The sequence below is a fragment of the Lithobates pipiens genome, unplaced genomic scaffold, assembly GCF_037356315.1.
Source record: "Lithobates pipiens isolate NorthernLeopardFrog02 unplaced genomic scaffold, aLitPip1_a1.2 Scaffold_18, whole genome shotgun sequence".
In the NCBI taxonomy this organism is placed as follows: Eukaryota; Metazoa; Chordata; class Amphibia; order Anura; family Ranidae; genus Lithobates; species Lithobates pipiens.
In genome coordinates, this window is record NW_027507758.1 from 172,123,628 (window position 1) to 172,145,303 (window position 21,676).

General features: G+C 42.2%; 1 protein-coding gene and 1 long non-coding RNA gene across 5 annotated transcripts in view; one reads left to right on the top strand and one right to left on the bottom strand.

The window, feature by feature from the left end:
- The window catches only part of STX11 (syntaxin 11), a 75,255-nt gene that overhangs the window by 43,612 nt on the left and 9,967 nt on the right, over nucleotides 1–21,676 (top strand). The gene's annotated exons all lie outside the window — the stretch shown is intronic.
- LOC143987575 (uncharacterized) overlaps nucleotides 6,134–21,676 on the bottom strand; it is a 45,076-nt gene continuing 29,533 nt past the window's right edge. The window contains exon 3 of the long non-coding RNA XR_013276664.1: nucleotides 6,134–6,295. This is a non-coding gene — a long non-coding RNA (uncharacterized LOC143987575). The remainder of the gene's footprint in view (nucleotides 6,296–21,676) is intronic.

Here is a 21,676-nt window from a genome sequence, read left to right on the forward strand (position 1 = left end):
GAGGATAACCAAACTGCTGTCTGGAGCAGACAAAAAGATGAAATGTCAAAGCTAGCCGTTAAGGAAAGTCTCCCTAAAACAGCTACTACTAGTAGCAGTCCCGCAAAGAAGACTCGAAAGACCTTGGGTAGCTTTTTTAAAGCAGCACAAATAAATTAAGGGCCACCACCAGATCCAGCCTCACACACAGCAACAACAATCCATCATCTTGGACTTGGAGCTAAAGACTTACCTGTTCTTAAGCAACACTGACATTAGTCTGGTGGAAGACTCGCAAGAAGCAGTATCCAAGATTGTCTGCATTGGCCAGAAAATACCTTTTTGTATTCCTGCAACCAGTTCCCCTTCTGAAAGGGTTTTTAGCAAGGGGGCAACATTGTCTCTTGTTGCTGTTCTGCACTGAAACAACAAAATGTTGATAGGCTTTTGTTTCTAGCTAAGAATCTTTAAATTGGTTTCTCTGGTATAATACCTGAAATTTTTTTTGTATGTAATGGTAATTTCTTTATTTCACATTATATTGTTCTTACATTTCTTTCAATTTGACTGAAGCGAAGAGTATTATGGCTTATGTTATTGTCATCTTGTTTGTTCAGAGGTTGTTAATCTTTAAAATAAAATTTTTGCAAATCGTGAGAGAATCGTGATCTTTATTCTCTAAGCAAAAAAAATTGTGATTCTCATTTTTCCCAGAATCGTGCAGCTCTAATGGGTAGTCAATAGAAGGAATAAATGGTGTTTCACAGGAGAGAATTCCCCAGCCTCGGTGGTCCATGTGAGGGATGTCCGTGGTTAACTGAGGAAATACATTATGTTCCACACTGCTGTCCCTGACTGTATGATGTACCTAGCAGAGACTGCTTAGATGAGGGAATAATTGTCGCTATTCTTATTGCATGCATTCCTGGAATGGGTTGAAGAATAGAAGGTGCTGCACTGCAGCAACAGCCAACAGGAGATTGGAAACATCACAGATCAATGTACATATTTGCCAGCACACCATGGATCTTCAAATAACATCCAAAAGTTGTATTTAAAAGTGATCACATCACGAAGGAGTACAATGTTTCTGGGCCAGGCAGGACCCCTTGGTCAGGCATGTCCTCACATGCCGGATAAAGGTTTTAAATAAAATATTTTCGAATAAACCTTTTGGACGTTATTTTAAGATCTATAGTAAATATGTATATTGAATAGATGAGGGGGTTTCTCTTGCACCTCTTCCCCAACACTCCCTAAGGAGGAGTTCTGGTCACCTGTGGAAAAAATAAGTCAGCAGCTACCAAAAACTCTAGCTGTTGACTTTTTAAAACAAAATCCTGCATGCTGGGGCAAGTCTATGTACAGAGGTAGGGGCAGCATAATGCACACACGCAAATGTCCATACTGGTCAGGTCACCTATTTTTCGTACAGAATGTTTGATGTCAACTATCTATTTTAACTGTGCTTTTAGCCGTTAGCTTGGCACAATGTTTCAAAAAGATGCGAAACTGGAAAATTATTGCACAAATGCGCTTCCAATTCTAGTCATTTCCCAGTTCTAAATCGCTACTGGGTTTGTTTTGCATACCTTTTTCATTAATATGTTTAGTGCTTATTCATGCAGAAATGGGAAAAAGAAATGAGTCAAGTATTTCCAGGGACCTGTCATAGTTGTCAGATTTCTTCTTTATTAATATATACCGTATATAATGTGTGTGTGTGTGTGTATATATGTATATGTGTGTGTATGTGTGTATATATATATATATATATATATATATATATATATATATATATAATATATATATATATATAGCCTCGACTTTGCGGTGGTATATCTGAATGATGCCAGAGACTACAGACGCCCCCCCTCTCATTACCCTCCGGTGCTTTTACTGACCACCGCAGCGGTCGGACAGAGGATCCGCCGGCCTCGGTTGTCCACCATAGAGATTTCCGGTGGACCAGATGGTCGCCGGAGTCTCTATGATCGTCAGAGGCCGAGCGTGATGTTACGATGTCACACCCAGCCTCTGCATTCAAAAAACCGGCTCTGCCTTGGCTGGGAAACCAGGATTGTTTTTTTTATTTTTTATTTTTTTATGTTGTTTCTTTTGGCTTCTCAGCCAAGTGAAATGTGGGGTCTTATTGACCCCATATCTCATTGTAAAGAGGTCCTGTCATGTCATATTCCTATTACAAGGGATGTTTACATTCCTTGTAATAGGAATAAAAGTGATTAAAATTTATTTATTTACATTTTTTTTTTTTTTGTTCATTTTAATTAGACACTTAAAAAAAATAAACGGCCCCTGTCCCCATGTGCTCGCACGCAAAAGCGAATGCATATGCAAGTCCTGCCACATATGAAAACTGTGTTAAAACCACACATGTGAGCTATCGCCGCAACATTATAACGAGAGTAATAATTCTAACCCTAGACCTCCTCTGTAACTCAAAAAATGTAACCAATAAAAAAATTTAAAGCGTCGCCTATGGGATTTTTAAGTACCGAAGTTTGGCGCCATTCCACAAGCATGTGCAATTTTTAAGCGTGACGTGTTAGATATCTATTTACTCAGTGTAACTTCATCTTTTCACATTATGCAAAAAAAAGGCTAACTTTACTGTTTTTTGTTTCTTTTTTAAAGTATGAAAAAAAAATAAAAAATAAAGAGTTGAAAAAAAATACTGCGCAAATACCATGCGAGATAAAAATTTGTAATGACCGCCATTGCATTCTCTAGGGTATGTGCTAAAAAAAACATATATAATGTTTGGGGGTTCTATGTAATTTTATAGCAAAATATTATGATTTTTACATCTAGGAGCGAAGTGTCAGAATTGGCCTGGATGCAAAGTGGCTAATGTCCTCCCTGAGACAGGTTCCGACACATTAAGCAGTTGGTAGCAATCAACCCCAGCTGTTGCTGATTGCTTCAGCTCACACTAACCAAATTGAGTCTGTGTAGATTGGTTGGTTTATATCAACTTTGCACATCAGGGCACTGCACATTTTGTCTCTACCTGCTCCAGCTCTGTTAGTGTTTAGTGTCGTTGGTGAGCAGCCCTTTTTAAAGTATAACCAAAAATTCACTATTGGACTCTGACTTGGCCATACCAAGAAATTAGAATTGTTTTTAAGCTACCGTATTCATGTTGAATTTTGGCTTTATGGTGATATTATCTTGATGAAAGACGAGACTTCTTCCTAGGTTTGTGTTTCTTGAATACTGCTTTAGGCTTTTCCTCAGGATTTTTTCCTTCTATTTTATTCATTCTACCCTCTATCCCACAAGCCTTTCAAGGCCTTTCACAGAAAAGCATCCCTATATATCAATGCTGCCTGCACCCTACTTCACAGGAAGGATGGAGCATTTATGATGAGGATAAGTGTTTGGTTTAGGCCAAGAGTTTAGTGTGATGGCCAAAATGCTACATTTTGATTTCTACTTGCCATATAAACTTCTTTCTTCAGATACACCCATGCGCTTTATGGCAAACTACAAAGTGTCATGTAAATTTTGCTAACAATGGCTTTTTCTCACACTCTCCTATAAATATGGCTGTTTCACCTGTCATAATCAAGAGGTTTATGCATAGTCTCACCAATCTTAACCATTGAGGCTAGCCCCCCACTTCAGAGTACTCATAAGGTTCTTGGTGGCATTTTTCACTACTCATCTTCTTGCACAGTTATTCAGTTTTGGTGGATATCCTTTTCTTGGCAGACTTACAACGGAGCTTTGTTCTTTCCATTTCTCAGTGATTGATTTTAACTTTGAGGCATTTTCTTGAATCCATGTACTGACTTTCAATTGCCTTTTTGCAGAGCTGCTTAGAGTGTTCTTTTAGTCTTTAGTATGACAGCGCTCATTTTATCTCCATACACACCTGCAGAGTCCAGCTGAAATTCCACACCTTCAGTGTTGTGTTTCCGTTGATATCAGTGGCGGCTGGAGCTTGACATTTTGGGGGGGGGCGTAAACAAACTGAAAAATTTGGAAAAAAAACTCCTTCAATTGCAGCTCATTGTACCATCAAACGCAGCCTCCCTGCGCCCTATCAAACGCAGCCTCCCTGCGCCCTATCAAACGCAGCCTCCCTGCGCCCTATCAAACGCAGCCTCCCTGCGCCCTATCAAACGCAGCCTCCCTGTGCCTCATCATATGCAGCCTCGCTGAGTCCCATCATATGCAGCCTCGCTGAGTCCCATCATATGCAGCCTCGCTGAGTCCCATCATATGCAGCCTCGCTGAGTCCCATCATATGCAGCCTCGCTGAGTCCCATCATATGCAGCCCCACTTGCCTTACAGGCAGCTCAGCTTTGGCCATGCGTTCCATGGAGCTGCCAATTTCACTTCCGGTTTCCCTCTGGAACAGGGAAATCAGAAGTAACCTCTTAAGTTAAACAACAAAGCTCCCGCCGAAGCATGCTCGTGCTTTGGATTGCACCACAAAGCAGTTCAAAAGCCTGCAAATTAAGTGCCTCATCTGCAATCTTGTGATTGCATTGACCTGGTGCTTCCCATAGTGCACTGTGTCCGGCGTCCGAACACAGTGCACTTAAAGAACATTTTTTTTTTCCTATATTTTTTATTTTTTTTAACCACTTGCCGACTGTGCTATAGCTGAATGATGGCTACAGCTTGGCTCAATAGCTCTGGGAGGGCGTACATTGATGTCCTACCAGAATCCCTTGGGTGCACACACACGGGAACATCCATGACCACAGAGTTCACAGGACCCAGCGCATCATGGATCATGGTAAATGGCCACTGACAGCAGCCATTTTACCATGCGATCGCTCCATCAAATGATGGAGCGATCACTTGTAAACAAATTGGCGTCATGTCCAGACATCGGATACTGCAGCACTGGGGGCAGGATCTGTAGTGCCCACAGTGCTGATATCCTGCCTCATCCAGCCATCCATCCATCCATCCATCCATCATCAGCAATACTCAGCAATACCCATCCATCCATCCATCCATACTCAGCAATACTCATCCATCAAACCATACTTGGCAATACTCATCCATCCATCCATGCTCAACCATACTCAGCCATACCTGACTGTACTCGCCATACTCATTCATGCTCGGCCACCCCCATCAATGACTCATCTATTCCCATTCATGCTCATCCATGCCACTACAGAGCCTCACAAAAGTGTAATAGATAGTCAAATTAGATTTGACATTTATGCCCCTAGAACACCTAATGGTGCTCCCTGCATGTTGGGCCTCTGTATGTGGCCAGGCTGTGGAAAAGTCTCACACATGTAGTATTGTCCTACTCGGGAGGAGTAGCAGAATGTTTTGGGGTATAATTTGTGCTATGCTTATGCTGTGTGTGAGAAATAACCTGCTAATATAACAATTGTGTGGAAAAAAAAAATCTTGATTTTGCAAAGAATTGTGGTTAAAAATTACAACTTCAAAAAACTCACCATGCCTCTTTACTAAATACCTTGGAATGTCTACCTTCCAAAAAGGGTCATTTGGGGGGTACTTGTACTTTACTGGCTTGTTAGAGTATCAAGAACTGAGATAGGCCATCAGTACATCAGGTGTGATTTAATTTTGAGATTGGCACCGTAGCTTGTGGACTCTATAACTTTCACAATCGCCAAATAGTATACACCAATTTGGGTTATTTTTACCAAAGATATGTAGAAGTATAAATTTTTGCCAAAATTTATGAAGAAAAATGACGACTAATTTGCAAAAAAATAATCCAGCGGTGATTAAATACCACCAAGAGAGCTCTATTTGTATGGAAAAAAAGGACAAAATTTTCATATAGGTACAGTGTTGTATGACTGATGTCTGGCATTCAAAATGTGAGAGCACCAAAAACTGAAAATTGGTCTGGTTAGGAAGGGGGTTTAAGTGCTCAGTGGGTAAGTGGCCTTTTTAAAAATAAAAATTGTGAATACTGGGTGGCAGTGCCCGTGAGCCCCCTATGGACGGGTCACCATTGGTTGATATTAAAATCCAGATTCTCCTTCCTGAGTGTCCAGGCTAATCACTACACATTCTTCGCTTTGCCTGTCTTATCAAAATAAATAGTCAAACACACTCCCTGTGTAAAAGGGCTACATATATACCTATTTCATCACACAATATGCATCAAGTGTGAGTCATCTGTGTTTCCTACAGTCCAAGCTCACATACATCCCAAGCCTCACCCTTCTTGACTCTGCTGTCCTACGGACTGAGCTTCGCTGTCGGTCTTTCTCCAGTGCAGCCAATGGTCGCCACAAGGTCAACAAACTGCTTTACTTTAGCCACCTTCATTCTCTCCATCTGTCAAAATAAAACAAGGAATGCTTCTTTTGCAGTAAAAACACCAAAAATGGCCTTTATTAACTTAAAAATTACATTTTCACAAGCATAAAATATAGTAGAGCTGCACTGAAAGGGGCAAACTTACCACTGGTAACATCTGTTTGAGACTGGCACTTGACAATGGGCTCCAATGGTCCCTTTCCCCAATGGGGTTTTGGTCCCGCTATCCAAAGCGTTTTGAATGTTAATTGACCATCGTCGGAGGGATAGGAAGCCATCCTCCAACACCTCTTTATATTCAATTAACATTCATTCATTCCTCCTCTCCAAGGTAGTACAAATTAACCCTTTTATAGACTAGATGAACTATCCTATTGAACATACCTCTGCCTCAAATATCATAAAAATGAATACAAAAGGAAATCTTCAAAATATCCAGACTTTATACGTGGTGTGTGTTTGTTTTTTTTGTTTCATTTTTTTTAACAAGAAATGACTTTATACATTTACATAATATTAGAAATACTGCATTTTGACACAGTATCAAGACTAATGCTTCCTGCAAAAGGGATGGGAGGAGCCGTGGACACGTAGCGGCCGTCGGCTCGCGTCCTTTCCCCCCGCCGCACCCGCCTATGCCTCCTGATCCACCCGCCCCGCCCACCCGCCGTCAGCTGTTCGCTTCCACGAGGCGAGCGGACGCCCCGGATCAAGCCAGGAGAGAGAACGAGCGGAGAATGCTTCCTGTGAAGCGGAGACACAGCGGTGGGAAGGTGGCTCTGTAGGAAGCCTTACGCCCCCCCCTCCTTTCAGCGGAGCAGGCTTGACGGCACGGACCTTCCCTACCCTACATAGGTCGGTAAGGCAAAGAATTAGAGGGTCATTGACAGAGTGGAGGAGCAGTGAGAGGTGAGCAACCGTATGGATGAGTGGAGGGGAGATGGCCCGCTGGAGATTTGGTCATTATCAGTGATCAGAAGTTATCATTCTAAAGACCTCTCTTTGAAAGCGGTAAGGTACATACATGTATAAGCGGGTTAACGATTGCTGCTAATCTGACGTCTACTACCTGTCTATCAGTGTACTACCAATATCACCTGATTAGCCGGACACGGACCTTTCCACCCCTGCACAGGCCGGCAAGGCTATGAATGAGATAATCAGCGATAGAGTGGAGGAGCAATGATAGCTGAGCAATCTGTGTGAATGAAAGGAGGGGTGATGGTCGGCTGCATATCTTGTCATTATCATTGACTAGAAGCTGTTATTGTAATAACTTCTCTTGGAAAGTGGTAAGGCGGATATATACATAAGCACGCTAACAACTGCTCTTAATGTGACTCCTTCTCTGGAACTATCAGATTGTTATCAACACTGCTTGATTAGCTGGATATAAACCCTGCAGGGGGAGGAATGATGAGAGGTGAACAGATGGACATTTGAAGGATTGATAATCAGTAATGCTATGCAGAGTTTTTTTTTCTTTTTCTTTTTTACAATTTTAGATGCATAAAATTTAGAGGCATAAAATAGCGGTCGGGTTGGGGGCTCATTTCACAAATGTCGGTCCTTCGCCCATTGTGCACCCAGCACTCCCTGACAGCAATTTTGTCTTGTAGTTGCCTGCAGGCATACAGATACAAGGGAGTGAGGTACCCCGCTCCCAGAAAGTGATCTGAGCAACCCGGACCCCATAAGAGTCATAGGGAAAGGGACAGGGCCTGGATCTGGGTGTTAACCTGCAACAAAGGAGAATGCCGGGGAAGATGAATAAAAGGGGGGGTACGGGACCTGTTAGCCCGGGGGGGATACAACGATACTTAGTGGGGGAGACAAGTGTGTTGGAAAGCAGCCAGGAAACCCCTAGCCAGAAGACATCAAGAAAATCAGGTGCAGGCAGGAGTAAAACTATAGACACGGGAGAAGTGCGGGGAGCAGGAAAACCTAAGGACGTAGGCCCAACTCGTACCAGGACGGGGGGGGTAAGCTCCCGAGAGGAAGATAAAGGCAAAAAAAGGGAAGAACTGGGGAGAAAAGGAGAGGCTACCCCCCTACCCGAAATTCAACCTGAAATCCAACCCGAATTAGAAGGAGCCCTAGTGCTGGCAGACCCACAAGTGAGCCTGAGCATGCTGAGAGAGGTATTTACAGAGGCATTGACCAAGGTTGAAACATCACTTAAATCTGATATAGCCGGGATTAAGACAGATATTGGCCGAGTGCTAGGAAGGGTGGAAGAGTTGGAGGAAAGAATGAATGGATATGAACAAAATATGAGGGATCTAAAAGAACAAGTGAAATTAGCCCAAAAAACAAACAGATCGATCCTATATAAAATCGAGGACCAAGAAAATCGCGGAAGAAGGAAAAATTTAAGGATAAAAGGCCTAGAAGAAAAATTTAAAAATGAAGAGCTCCCTAGGGTGATGCAGGATTTGTTCAATCCCATTCTAGGCAGGGCGGAGAAGGACAAATTAAAAATAGACAGAGTACATCGAGTCACGGGATACCGCGCCCAAGCCACAGAAAAACCAAGAGACGTAATAATTAGATTCCATTTTTACGAGGATAAAGCGTTAGTGTTGGAGAATATCCGAAGGTTGGATAAAATTTTGTTTCAGGAGGCGGAGATACAGATATTCTCGGACCTAGCAGGGGAAACATTGAGGAGAAGAAGGCTCCTTAAACCTCTGACAGATCTGATGAGGTCACTAAATGTCCCCTATCAATGGGGGTTCCCAGCATGCCTTAGGGGAAGGAGAGATGGCCGCTCCGCAGTACTAAGGTTCCCAGAGGATTTAACGGACTTTTGTAATAAGTTAGAAATCCCCCCACCAGCACTACCAGGATGGGAGGAGGTGTTGGGGAACGAAGGAATTAGTAGGGTGGTGCAATGGTCTCGGGTCCAGGACGGGGGGGGGAGGGAGGGGGTATAATTACCATCATTGGCGGGTGAGGGGGGGAGGTGGGGGCACGTGGACAGGCCGTGAATGAGGCGGTCCTCCCAAAGAATGCTAGGTGGGCAAAAGGTGACCTGTGGGTCACCGGGACACCTAAGCGAGGAACAAATGTGGAAATTGTTCACTCCTCCAAATGGAGGAGGGGGAAGGGGGGAGGGGGGATGGGAGGGGGGTGGAGGGGGGGTGGGTTAGGGGGTAATCTCTCTCTCAAACAGGGTTTAGGTGCTCTCTCTCCTGCTCTCTCGCCCCCCCCTTCTCTCTTCCCCCGCGTCGACCTCCGGTGGGGGGGGGATGTCTCCCTCCCGGGGGGCCGGGGGAGGAGGGGAGGGGGAGGGGATCAGTGAGATATGACAAGACTGAAATTGATAACATATAATGTAAGGGGTATAAGTACTCCCCAACAAAAAGTTCAGAGTTAATAGGGAGTTGGAATTGTATGGAGCGAAAGTGGTCTGCTTGCAGGAAACACATTTATCACACGAGGCTACAGGGAGACTGACGTCCCGGGGGTTTCCAACATGGTTCTACGGTGACTCTACAACATGTAACGCCAGGGGGGTAGCAATAGGCTTTGAGAGAAGTGTGAGGTTTGAAGTCGAGAAACAGATGGCCGACCCAGAAGGGAGATTCTTGTTTATAAGAGGGAAACTATCGGATGGAATATACACCTTTGCGAATATATACTCCCCAAACAGGGACCCAGATAAATTTTTAAGGAAGGTTTTGGAACTATTAGCGGAGTTTAAAAAAGGTAAACTGATAGTAGCGGGAGATCTGAATATGGGCATCGACCCTCGGGTGGACTCCTCAGCCGGGTCCCCGCGTTGGCCGGAGCTTAGATATAAAAAAATAAAGGCCCTGCTCTTAGAATTTCAGTTGGTTGACGCTTGGAGGATTAAACATCCGAACAGTAGAGACTATACTTTCTACTCTTCGGTGCATGGGACATTCACCCGAATTGATTATGTTCTGATTGAACATCAAATGCTCCCAGCTCTCAAAGATACAGTAATAAAATCTATCTCCTTATCTGACCATGCTCCAGTCATGGTGCAGCTGGAGCTAGTAATAGATCAGGCTAAAAGAGAGACATGGAGATTAAATGAAGCTTTGATCCAGGACCCAGAAACTAGAAGCAGAATTGAAATAGAACTAGAAGAGTTTTTTATAAGAAATGATTCCCCTGGGGTTACGAGGAGTACGATATGGGAGACCCACAAAGCATATATACGAGGAATCCTAATAAGCATTGGGACAGGGAAAAAAAAGGAAATAGGGAAAAGGTTACAAGATCTAAATAAGGAGATTTGGGAACTGGAGCAACAAACTAGATCAAAGGGGATCCCAGAGAAAGTAGAGCTAAAAGATAAGAAGCTACAATTAGAAGAACTTATGGAGGAGGAAAGGGTGCGAGTTAACCACTGGGCAGAGAGCATAAGATACCAGGAGGGGAACAAACCTGGGAAATGGTTAGCGAGAGTAGTGCGGGAGAGAAGGAATTTGTCTTTCATACCCAAAATTAAAAATGAAAAGGGGGAAATGAAGCACTCCACTCCTGAAATAGCGACGGTCTTCCATAAATATTATAGTCTGTTATATAAGGTAGGACAGGGAATGGAGAAAAACAGAGATAAGGAGGATACTATTGAGTATTTAAAAGGGATAGATTTTCCTAAAGTCCCGGAGGAAGAGCTGGAAATGTTGGAGACCCCGGTCACGGTAGACGAGGTGGCGAGGGCAATAAGAGGGATGGCAATAGGGAAAAGTCCAGGCCCGGATGGGTTTCCAATTTTATATTACAAAAAGTTTGAAAAGATATTGGCCCCCAAATTATGTGAGTATATGAATGCAGTTGCAGAAGGGGAAGATCTGAGGGAAGAGGCATTGCTGGCTTACATAACTTTGATATTAAAGGAGGGGAAGGAGCCAACAACCCCTGGGAGTTATAGACCAATCTCTCTTCTGAACACGGATGTGAAGATATTCTCAAAAGTGATAGCAGAGAGATTGAAACCGTTGCTCCCCCAATGGGTCCATAGGGACCAAACGGGGTTTGTTACGGGCAGGGAGGGGAGGGATAATTGTCTTAAAACCCTAATGTTGATTCATGGGGTGGAGAGCAGTGGACCCCCAGTCGCCCTGTTATCGGTGGATGCTGAAAAAGCATTCGACAGGGTAGACTGGGGCTTCATGTTTGAGACTTTAAGATATTTGGGGTTAAAAGAAAAAATATTACGATGGATAAAAGCATTTTATTCCCGCCCGTCGGCAAAAATTAAAATTAACGGTAACCTCTCCCCGGTAGTGAAGCTATACAATGGAACTAGACAGGGATGCCCCCTGTCTCCAATGCTGTTTATACTCGCCTTGGAACCCTTGTTGGCTTCAATCAGGAAGAATGGAGACATAAGGGGGGTGAGAATGGGCGGAGAAGAGTATAAGATCTCTGCGTATGCGGATGACATATTATTTTATGTTTCGGATCTCAGGGTGACTTTGCCAAATATAATCAGGGAGATCCATAGATATGGGAAGCTGACAAATTTCAAGATTAATATGTCAAAAACTGAGATTCTGAACATAACGGTACCAAAAAAAGAACAAGAGGAACTCCAGAGGTTCTTCCCCTTCATCTGGTGTAGGGAAGATTTGAGGTACCTGGGAGTAAAAATCACACCCACATTGTCATCCGCATACGCAGCTAATTATACAGATATATTAAATAGGGTGAAAGAATGTATTAAACGCATGAGATATAAACCCCTGTCGCTAATAGGAAGAGTAAACGCGTTGAAAATGTTTATTTTACCAAAACTAATATATGTGTTCCAAATGATCCCAATAAAAGTTCCGCAGGAGTTCTTTAGGAAACTCCAAACCCTAATTTTAAAACATATATGGGGACGTAGGAATCCTAGAATCTCATATGCGACTCTGGAAAGGGGGAAAGTAGAAGGGGGATTAGCCGCCCCGAACTTTAGAAGATATTATCAGGCAGCAGTAATTTCACGGGTGGTGGATTGGGTGTATGATAAAGGCGATAAAGGGTGGGTAAATATAGAGAAAACACAAAGTGGAGTTAATCTAGGAAAAAGGATCTGGATACCTCGGGACTACCGTGACTTGGGGAGAAGCACTAACCCACTAATTACTAATCTGTTTAGAATATGGGATAAAGTGGGCGAATTAAATCACTGGCAGCACAATTCACCTTTAATTTCTTTATTAGACACAAGTTTTTTTAAACCAGGGAAGGAAGAATATGTTTATTTCACAAGATGGGCAAAAAGGGGTGATATTTTTTTGAAAGATGTGATGAATGGGGACAGAGTTTGTACTTTAGGAGAAATAAGACAAAAATGGGGATGTAGGAAATTAGATAGCTGGAGATATGCACAAATTAAACATTTTGTTCAGGCGCTACCCCGACCACTTCGCGGGGAAGGAGATCTTAGACCTATGGAGAGAATGCTTTCAGACCCGAGCTGTAAAAAAAAAAGTTTGTCCAAAATCTATAAAATTCTGGAGGAGGAAAAGGAACCAGGAGAACCACTGTTTTTGAAAAAATGGGAAGAAGAGTTGGGTACTCTGGGAGATAAGGAACGTAGAAAGAAGATTTTAAGAATAGCAGGTACAATATCTAAGGACAATATGTCAGCGGAAATGTCATTTAAATTAATGGCAAGATGGTATATTGTCCCACAAAGAGCGCATAAGAGAAGGCCGGACATATCAGCACTATGCTGGAGGGGTTGTGATAAGGTGGGAACTTTTGCACATATCTGGTGGGAGTGTGGTAAGATTGGCCCTTATTGGGAGAAAATAATAGGAAACATCTTCCAGATAACAGGGGAACAGGTAAAGAAGGATCCTTGGACATGTCTATTTCATGACACAGATAAAACAATAGGGGAATATAAAAATTCATTGATACCTCACTTATTGATTGCTGCAAAAAGCCTGATCCCAAAGAGATGGGGCTCTGTTGAACCCCCATCCATGAGGGAATGGTTAGCTAAAGTAGAGTGGTTAAGATCAATGGAGGAATCAATACTTAAAAGAGGAGATCAAGTGGAAATTTATCATAGCAAATGGGGAAAATGGTTGGAGTTTAAGAAACAAGGGAATGTCCCAGAATGAGTGGTCCCGAGGAGAGAGGAGGGGGAGGGCGGGAGAGAGAGACGGAGAGAGAGAGGGGGGGGTTGGGGAGGGAGATCTGAGGGGGAGGGGACGGGAAGATATAAGTTTATGGAATAGGAAGCATATTTTTGTAATATTCCTACTTTTTCGAAATTCTTATAAAATAAATAAAAATAAAATAAAGGAAGATGTTAAAAAAGAAAAAAGGAAAAAGGATCGCATGTGATGTCAAAGTAGCACTGCCAACAGGCAAAATAGTGGCGATGAGAAGAAGGGCACCAAAAATCACAAGGGCGTAAAACTTGCCACAAATTTGTTGACGAGAGATTATGGCGTGCTATAAACTGATGCAACTTCAGAAAAAAAAAAAAAAAAAAAAAGAAATACTGCATTTTGCCTAGTGGCATGCTAAAAGTTTTTCAATAAAATCTCGGTCCTATATAGTTATCTAAAAAGTGAAGTCCACCTTTTGCAAAACAAAAAAAAAAAAAATGCACAAATATTTGCAGCAAAGAAAAAAAAATTGTATTAACCACTTCAGGACCGCCTCACGCCGATATACTTCAGCAGAATGGCACTGCTGGGCACAAGCACGTACAGGTACGTTGCCCTTTAAGAGCTCAGCCGTGGGTCGCGCACTGCACTCGCGACCCGGTCCTGAGCTCCGTGACCGTGGCCGCGGGACCCGCATACCCGATCGCTGCCGGTGTCCCGCGATCGGGTCACAGAGCTGAAGAACAGGGAGAGGTAAGTGTAAACATACCTCTCCTTGTGCTTCCTAGTGAGCTTGTCACTGATCGTCTGTTCCCTGTCATAAAGGAACAACGATCAGTGATGTCACATGCCAAGCCACTCCTCCCTACAGTAAGAAACTCAAATTAGGTCACACTTAACCCCTATACTGCCCCCTAGTGGTTAACCCCTTCCCTGCCAGTGCCAGTTTACAGTAATCAGCATTTTTAATTGCACTGATCCCTGTGTTAATGCCAATGGTCCTAAAAAATGTGTCAAAATTGTCCAACATGTCCGATGTAATGTAGCAGTCACAATAAAAATAGCATTACTAGTAAAAAAAAAAAAATTATTAATAAAAATGCCATAAAACTATCCCCTATTTTGTAGATGCTATAATTTTTGCACAAACCAATCAATAAACGCTTATTGCAATTTTTATTTATTTATTTTATTTTTTTACCAAAAATATGTAGAAGAATACGTATCGGCCTAAACTGAGGAAAAAAACGTTTTTTTATATATTTTTTGGGGATATTTATTTTAGCAAAAAGTTAAAAATATTGCGTTTTTTTTTTTTTCAAAATTGTCGCTCTATTTTTGTTTATAGCGCAAAAAATAAAAAGGTGATCAAACGCCACCAAAAGAAAGCTCTGTTTGTGGGGGAAAGAAGGACACCAATTTTGTTTGGGTGCCACGTCGCATTACTGCGCAATTGTCAGTTAAAGCGTTGCAGTGCCGAATCGCAAAAAGGGGCCTGGTCCTTTTTGCTGCAAAATGGTCCGGAGCTTAAGTGGTTAATTGCAACTGAGCCTGCAAACCATTGCAACTGTGATCAATGCATAGGTCCTGCACACTCTTCCTCCATCTCTGTCCGATGTATAGACTTTCAGTTACTGAGCTGGAAAAAAAAGACAATGGACTACGAGTGCAGTAACTGCTGCATTCGTGTATCAGTGATAAATTACAACTCCATCTGCCATGGTGGAAAACTAGGCTTATAGATGACTTGTATAGATTTCAGGACAATAAAACATGAAAACTTCCAAGTTCATGAACTCTATACACAGATGTGATAGACCAACACAAAGTGGCACATAATTGTGATGTAGAAGGAAAAGAATAATTGATTTTCCAATTATTTTTTTTTTTTTTTATATACAAATAAATATGAGAATAGTGTGGCATGCATTTTGTATGGAGCCCCCTGAGTAAATACTTTGTAGAATCACCTTTCACTGCAATTACAGCTGCAAGTCTTCTTGGGGATGTCTCTACCAGCTTTGCACATCTAGAGAGTGACATTTTTGCCAATTCTTTGCAAAATAGCTCAAGCTCTGTCAAATTAGATGGAGAGCATCTGTGAACAGCAATTTTCAAGTCTTGCCACAGATTCTCCATTGGATTTAGGTCTAGACTTTGACTTGGCCATTCTAACACATTAATATGCCTTGATGTACACTATTCCATTGTAGCTCTGGCTGTATGTTTAGGGTAGTTGTCCTGCTGAAAGGTGAACCTCCACCCCAGTCTCAAGTCTTTTGCACACTCTAACAAGTTTCTTCTAAGATTGCCCTGTATTTGGCTCCATCCATCTTCCCATCAGCTCTGACCAGCATGGTGTGTTCAGGGTGATATGCAGTGTTAGTTTTCCGCCACACATAGCGTTTTGCTTTTAGGCCAAAAAGTTAAATTTTGGTCTCATCTGACCAGAGCACCTTCTTCCACATATTTATGGTTTCCCCCACTTGGCTTCCTGCAAACTGTCCCGCCCCGGACTTTCAGTTTAGGTGGACGGCCTTGTCTTCATAGGTTTGCAGTTGTGCCATACGCTTTCCATTTTCAAATGGTGGCTTGAACAGTGCTCTGTGAGATGTTCAAAGCTTGGGATATTTTTTTTATAACCTAACCCAGCTTTAAAATTCTCTATAACTTTATCCCTGACCTGTCTGGTGTGTTCCTTGGTCTTCCTGGTGTTTTTTTTTTTTTTTTTTTTTTTTTTCACTAAGGTTCTCTAAAGAACCTCTGAGAGCTCCACAGAACAGCTGTATTTATACTGAGATTAAATTACACACAGGTGGACTCCATTTATCCATTCCATCATTTTATCATTTTCCTTCTACTTCACAATTATGTGCCACTTTGGTCTATCACATAAAATCCCAATAAATTACATGTAAGTTTATGGTTGTAACATGTCAAAATGTGGAAAATTTAAAGGGGTATAAATACTTCTTCAAGGCACGGGGTGTGTGTGTGTGTGTGTGTGTGTGTGTGTGTGTGTGTGTGTGTGTGTATGTATGTATGTATGTATATATATATATATATATATATATATATAGATAGATAGATAGAGATACAGTGCCTTGCGAAAGTATTCGGCCCCCTTGAACTTTTCAACCTTTTGCCATATTTCAGGCTTCAAACATAAAGATATAAAAAAAAATTTTTGTGAAGAATCACCAACCAGTGGGTCACAATTGTGAAGTGGAACGAAATCTATTGGATATTTTAAACTTTTTTAGCAAATAAAAAACTGAAAAGTGGTGCGTGCAAAATTATTCGGCCCCTTTACTTTCAGTGCAGCAAACTCACTCCAGAAGTTCAGCGAGGATCTCTGAATGATCCAATGTTGTCCTAAATGACTGATGGTGATAAATAGAATCCACCTGTGTGTAATCAAGTCTCTGTATAAATGCACCTGCGCTGTGATAGTCTCAGGGTTCTGCTGAAAGCACAGAGAGCATCATGAAGACCAAGGAACACACCAGGCAGGTCCGTAATACTGTTGTGGAGAAGTTTAAAGCCAGATTTGGATACAAAAAGATTTCCCAAGCTTTAAACATCCCAAGGAGCACTGTGCAAGGAATCATTTTGAAATGGAAGGAGTATCAGACCACTGCAAATCTACCAAGACCTGGCCATCCCTCTAAACTTTCAGCTCAGACAAGGAGAAGACTGATCAGAGATGCAGCCAAGAGGCCCATGATCACTCTGGATGAACTGCAGAGAACTACAGCTGAGGTGGGAGAGTCTGTCCATAGGACAACAATCAGTCGTACACTGCACAAATCTGGCCTTTATGGAAGAGTAGCAAGAAGAAAGCCATTTCTCAAAGATATCCATAAAAAGTCTCGTCTAAAATTTGACACAAGCCACCTGGGAGACACACCAAACATGTGGAAGAAGGTGCTCTGGTCAGATGAAACCAAAATCGAAATTTTTGCCCACAATGCAAAACGATATGTTTGGCGTAAAAGCAACACAGCTCATCACCCTCAACACACTATCCCCACTGTCAAACATGGTGGTGGCAGCATCATAGTTTGGGCCTGCTTTTCTTCAGCAGGGACAGGGAAGATGGTTAAAATTGAGGGGAAGATGAATGCAGCCAAATACAGGACCATTCTGGATGAAAACCTGTTGGAGTCTGCAAAAGACCTGAAACTGGGACAGAGATTTATCTTCCAACAAGACAATGATCCCAATTATACAGCAAAATCTACAAAGGAATGGTTCACAAATAAACGTATCCAGGTGTTAGAATGGCCAAGTCAAAGTCCAGACCTGAATCCAATCGAGAATCTGTGGAAAGAGCTGAAAACTGCTGTTCACAAACGCTCTCCATCCAACCTCACTGAGCTCAAGCTGTTTTGCAAGGAAGAATGGGCAAGAATTTCAGTCTCTCGATGTGCAAAACTGATAGAGACATACACCAAGCGACTTGCAGCTGTAATCGCAGCAAAAGGTGGCTCTACAAAGTATTAACACAAGGGGGCCGAATAATTTTGCATGCCCCACTTTTTTCATTTTTTTTATTAGTTAAAAAAGTTTCAAAAATCCAATAGATTTCGTTCCACTTCACAATTGTGTCCCACTTGTTGGTGATTCTTCACAAAAAATAAAAATGTTATATCTTTATGTTTGAAGCCTGAAATGTGGCAAAAGGTTGAAAAGTTCAAGGGGGCCGAATACTTTCGCAAGGCACGGTGTATGTATGCATGTATGTATGTATATATATATATATATATATATATATATATATATATATATATATATATATATATATATATATATATATATATATATATATATATACACACTTTTTTTTCAGCTGGAACTTCCAGCTACTGTGTTTACAAGTAACAGCTTGTCTCTCAATGGCTCCCATTGAGTGCAGAATTGGGACAAGGAAGATGCAGGTGCCCGAGGTGCAGTGCAGATCCTGATCAACCCCCCCCCCCCCCCCCCCCCACTGGATGATCTCCATGGAAGTGAGAGAGGCAGATCCACCTACAGTATGTGAGAGGTACTAGAGCCAACTGAGTGCTTCAGCTTAATACAGCAACATAAGTAAGATGTGGAAGATGGTGGCGGGGAGGGAGAAGATGAGGGCATTGGAATGGGGGAGGGTTGCATGCAGAAATTAGAGCTGAATAGGGGTGAAAATGAGATGTGGATAGGGACTGCAGAGGTAAGCAGCTGTGCAAAGAATGGCTGAACTTTGCACTCTGTGTGTAGTACACCCCTGAACTTTGCACGCTTTATGTAGTGTACTCCTGGTATTTAATGTCCCTTTGAAGCCATCCATACATGAGTTGAATCCTGAACAATTCTTCTTTCAAAAATCAGAAATATTGTGATATTGTGCATTTTGTGATCTAATGGTGCCGCCATTGATTTCAAAGTTCAACCAAACAGGCCTTCAATTCCGCTAGACAGAAAGAAAGAAAATTTGTGTCTGGGAGTTTTCATTTCTGTCCCAACTCATGCACATATCTTTTTCGATTATATTTCTGGCATGATTCTCCCATCATTGATAAGATATTTTTTAACTTTCTAAAAAAATGTCCAACATGTTCGATCACTCAGATTCGATGACCGCACAAAATTCAAAGAAAATTCTTTTCAACCCATGCATGACCACCTTAAGACCCTTTCTTTGATGTGGTTTGGAGGGTGTGTGTGTGGGTGGGAGAGGAATTTTGGGGGGTCGTGGTTGAGTTCCTGCACCTATTTTCTGAAATAGAAAAATGTATGTGTGTGTAATAAATATATATATATATATATATATATATATATATGTATGTATGTATATGTATGTGTGTATATATATATATATATATATATATATATATATATATAATATACACATACATGTGCATATGTAGATTTTATGTATCACTGAGGGTAGACATGTAAATCACAGAGGGTAAATGTAAATGGAATGAAGGTCAAATGTTTCCCAGGGAAAACCACTCAAGGGGGGCAAATTCCCAGAACCACTTGGCCGACTTGCTCTCTAAAGAAATCCAAAAATTCTGTCCAAGATACTTGGACACACATGAGAATTGCCATTGTTGACATGTTTTTAACCAGTTCCCGACTGGCTGCCGCAGTTATACTGCAGCAGGTTGGCTCCACTGGGCGAACCGCCATAACTGTACATCGGCCCCTTAAGACACTGTAGGAGGCGTGCGCACACCCACAGCGTGTGCCTGGACCCGATGCAAGTGCCCAGAGGGCATGATGACCACGGGGCACCCGCGATATCACTCAAGACAGAGTGAGAACCAGATCTGTGTGTGCAAACAAACAAATCTTAGGTTCTCTCAGGGGAGAGGAGAGAGATTGTGTGTTCATACTAAATATATGATCTCTCTCTCTCTCTCCTCCCCTAGTCAGTCCCATCCCCCCCTACAGTTAGAACACACCTAGGGAACACAGTTAACCCCTTGATCGCTCCCTAGCGTTAACCCCCTTCCCTGCCAGTGACATTTATACAGTAATCAGTGCATTTATTTTAGCAATGTATAATTGTCAATGGTCTCAAAAGTGTCCAAAAAAATCGCAGATCACCGCCATTACTAGTTAAAAAATAACAATAAAAATGCTGTCATAAAGCTATACCCTATTTTGTAGACACTATGAATTTTGCGTAAACCAATTAATATACGCTTATTGCGATTTATTTATTTATTTTTCAAAATTGTCACTCTTCCTTTGTCTGTATCGCAAAAAATGAAAACTGCAGAGGTGATCAAATGCCACCAAAAGAAAGCTCTATTTGTGGGGAAAAAAGACGTCAATTTTGTTTGGGTACAGCATCGCATGACCATGCAATCGTCAGTTAAAGTGACGCAGAGGCCTGGTCATTGAGCAGCCAAATCTTTCAGGGCTGAAGTGGTTAAAAGATGTAGGGTTCAGTGTTGCCATTCTTATACTGCTTTATTATTTAGTGAGTCACAGACCTGAACTGGAACAAGCATACATCCACTGATGTACAAAAAACCTAAACTATCGTCCTTTCTTCTTGTTCCATGTCAATAGTTTATTATTAGGTAAAGGCAAGATCAGGATGCCCTGGATTCTTCACATTTTTAGGAATAAACTGTTAGCGTAGGAGTGCCAGGATTGTCCAGGATTCACCCTGGCAGTTCAGGTTCTGAATCATGTGTCTGGGTTTCAGCCTGCCTGAAACCCGGACACATTATTTAGAGATCATACTTGCTGATAAGGTATAGACATTTCCAGTACCTACCACCAAAGTGTCTGCCTCCCATTTTGCTCCCCAGTCCAGAAACCATACTACTGGCACTTAATTTCATTTATTCCCAAAATATATGCAAAGTGTATACTACAAAAGAATAAATGCTGTATGCCACTAAAGTGTTTGGGTTTGGTTTGAAGAAAAGGTGGCAACCCTATGTTAACGGCATCTCCTATATGTCTGTAGAAAATTCCTGGGGCTCTTGAGGCCACTTTTTGAATGCAAAGAGATTTATTTTCTCTTAAACACATCTGGAGAGAGAGAGGGTTTGGGCCAGGACACCCTTCAGTAGGTGAAATGTTAATTGGAAGACTCAGACATCTATAGGCAGACAGCCATGCAGGGAAAGACATCCAGCTTGACACCACGTCTGCATTGTAGGGCTGCTGTCTTCTATGGCAACAATCTTGTAACCATTTCTAACAAAGGTTGCAATGAACTATTTCACTTCTTCTACAATATTTGGAACTTCACACCACTGGATCTTCTGAGCTCTTCCAATTTTCTCACTCAGTATCTTCTTCAAGCGTCACCCTCATGTCTCTGGGTCCCTTGATTGGCACTAACAGATACTCCTCAAGCATCACCACAACGGCCTGCTTGGTCCCTGGCTTGGCGCACAATAATGCTCAGCAAGCATCCCTTCCGTTGGCTGGGTCCCTGGCTTGGCACCTTGTTGCTGAAGTTTTCCAATTCTTCACAATCCCCGCTAGTGAGAATACTGCTCAGGTACTTGCTTCAGTTACTCAGTGGTCTCCGGTAACAAGGTGGATGGTCCCTTAGTGGCGGCAGCTTCCCTTCTACCTCCGACCATCACTGGTTCTCAGGCCAGCAGAACTGTTGCTTCTGGTTGGACTGCTCATTCCCAACCCTATGCTGCCCTCTAGCTTCTAGATAGGCCCTCAGACAGCCTAGCAGCCAGATGTCCTTCGGGCTAGGCCCAAGGCTTATGGCCTAGCAGCCCGGGGCAATACAACACATGTCAACCCAGACAGCCATCCAGGTGGTACAGAACCC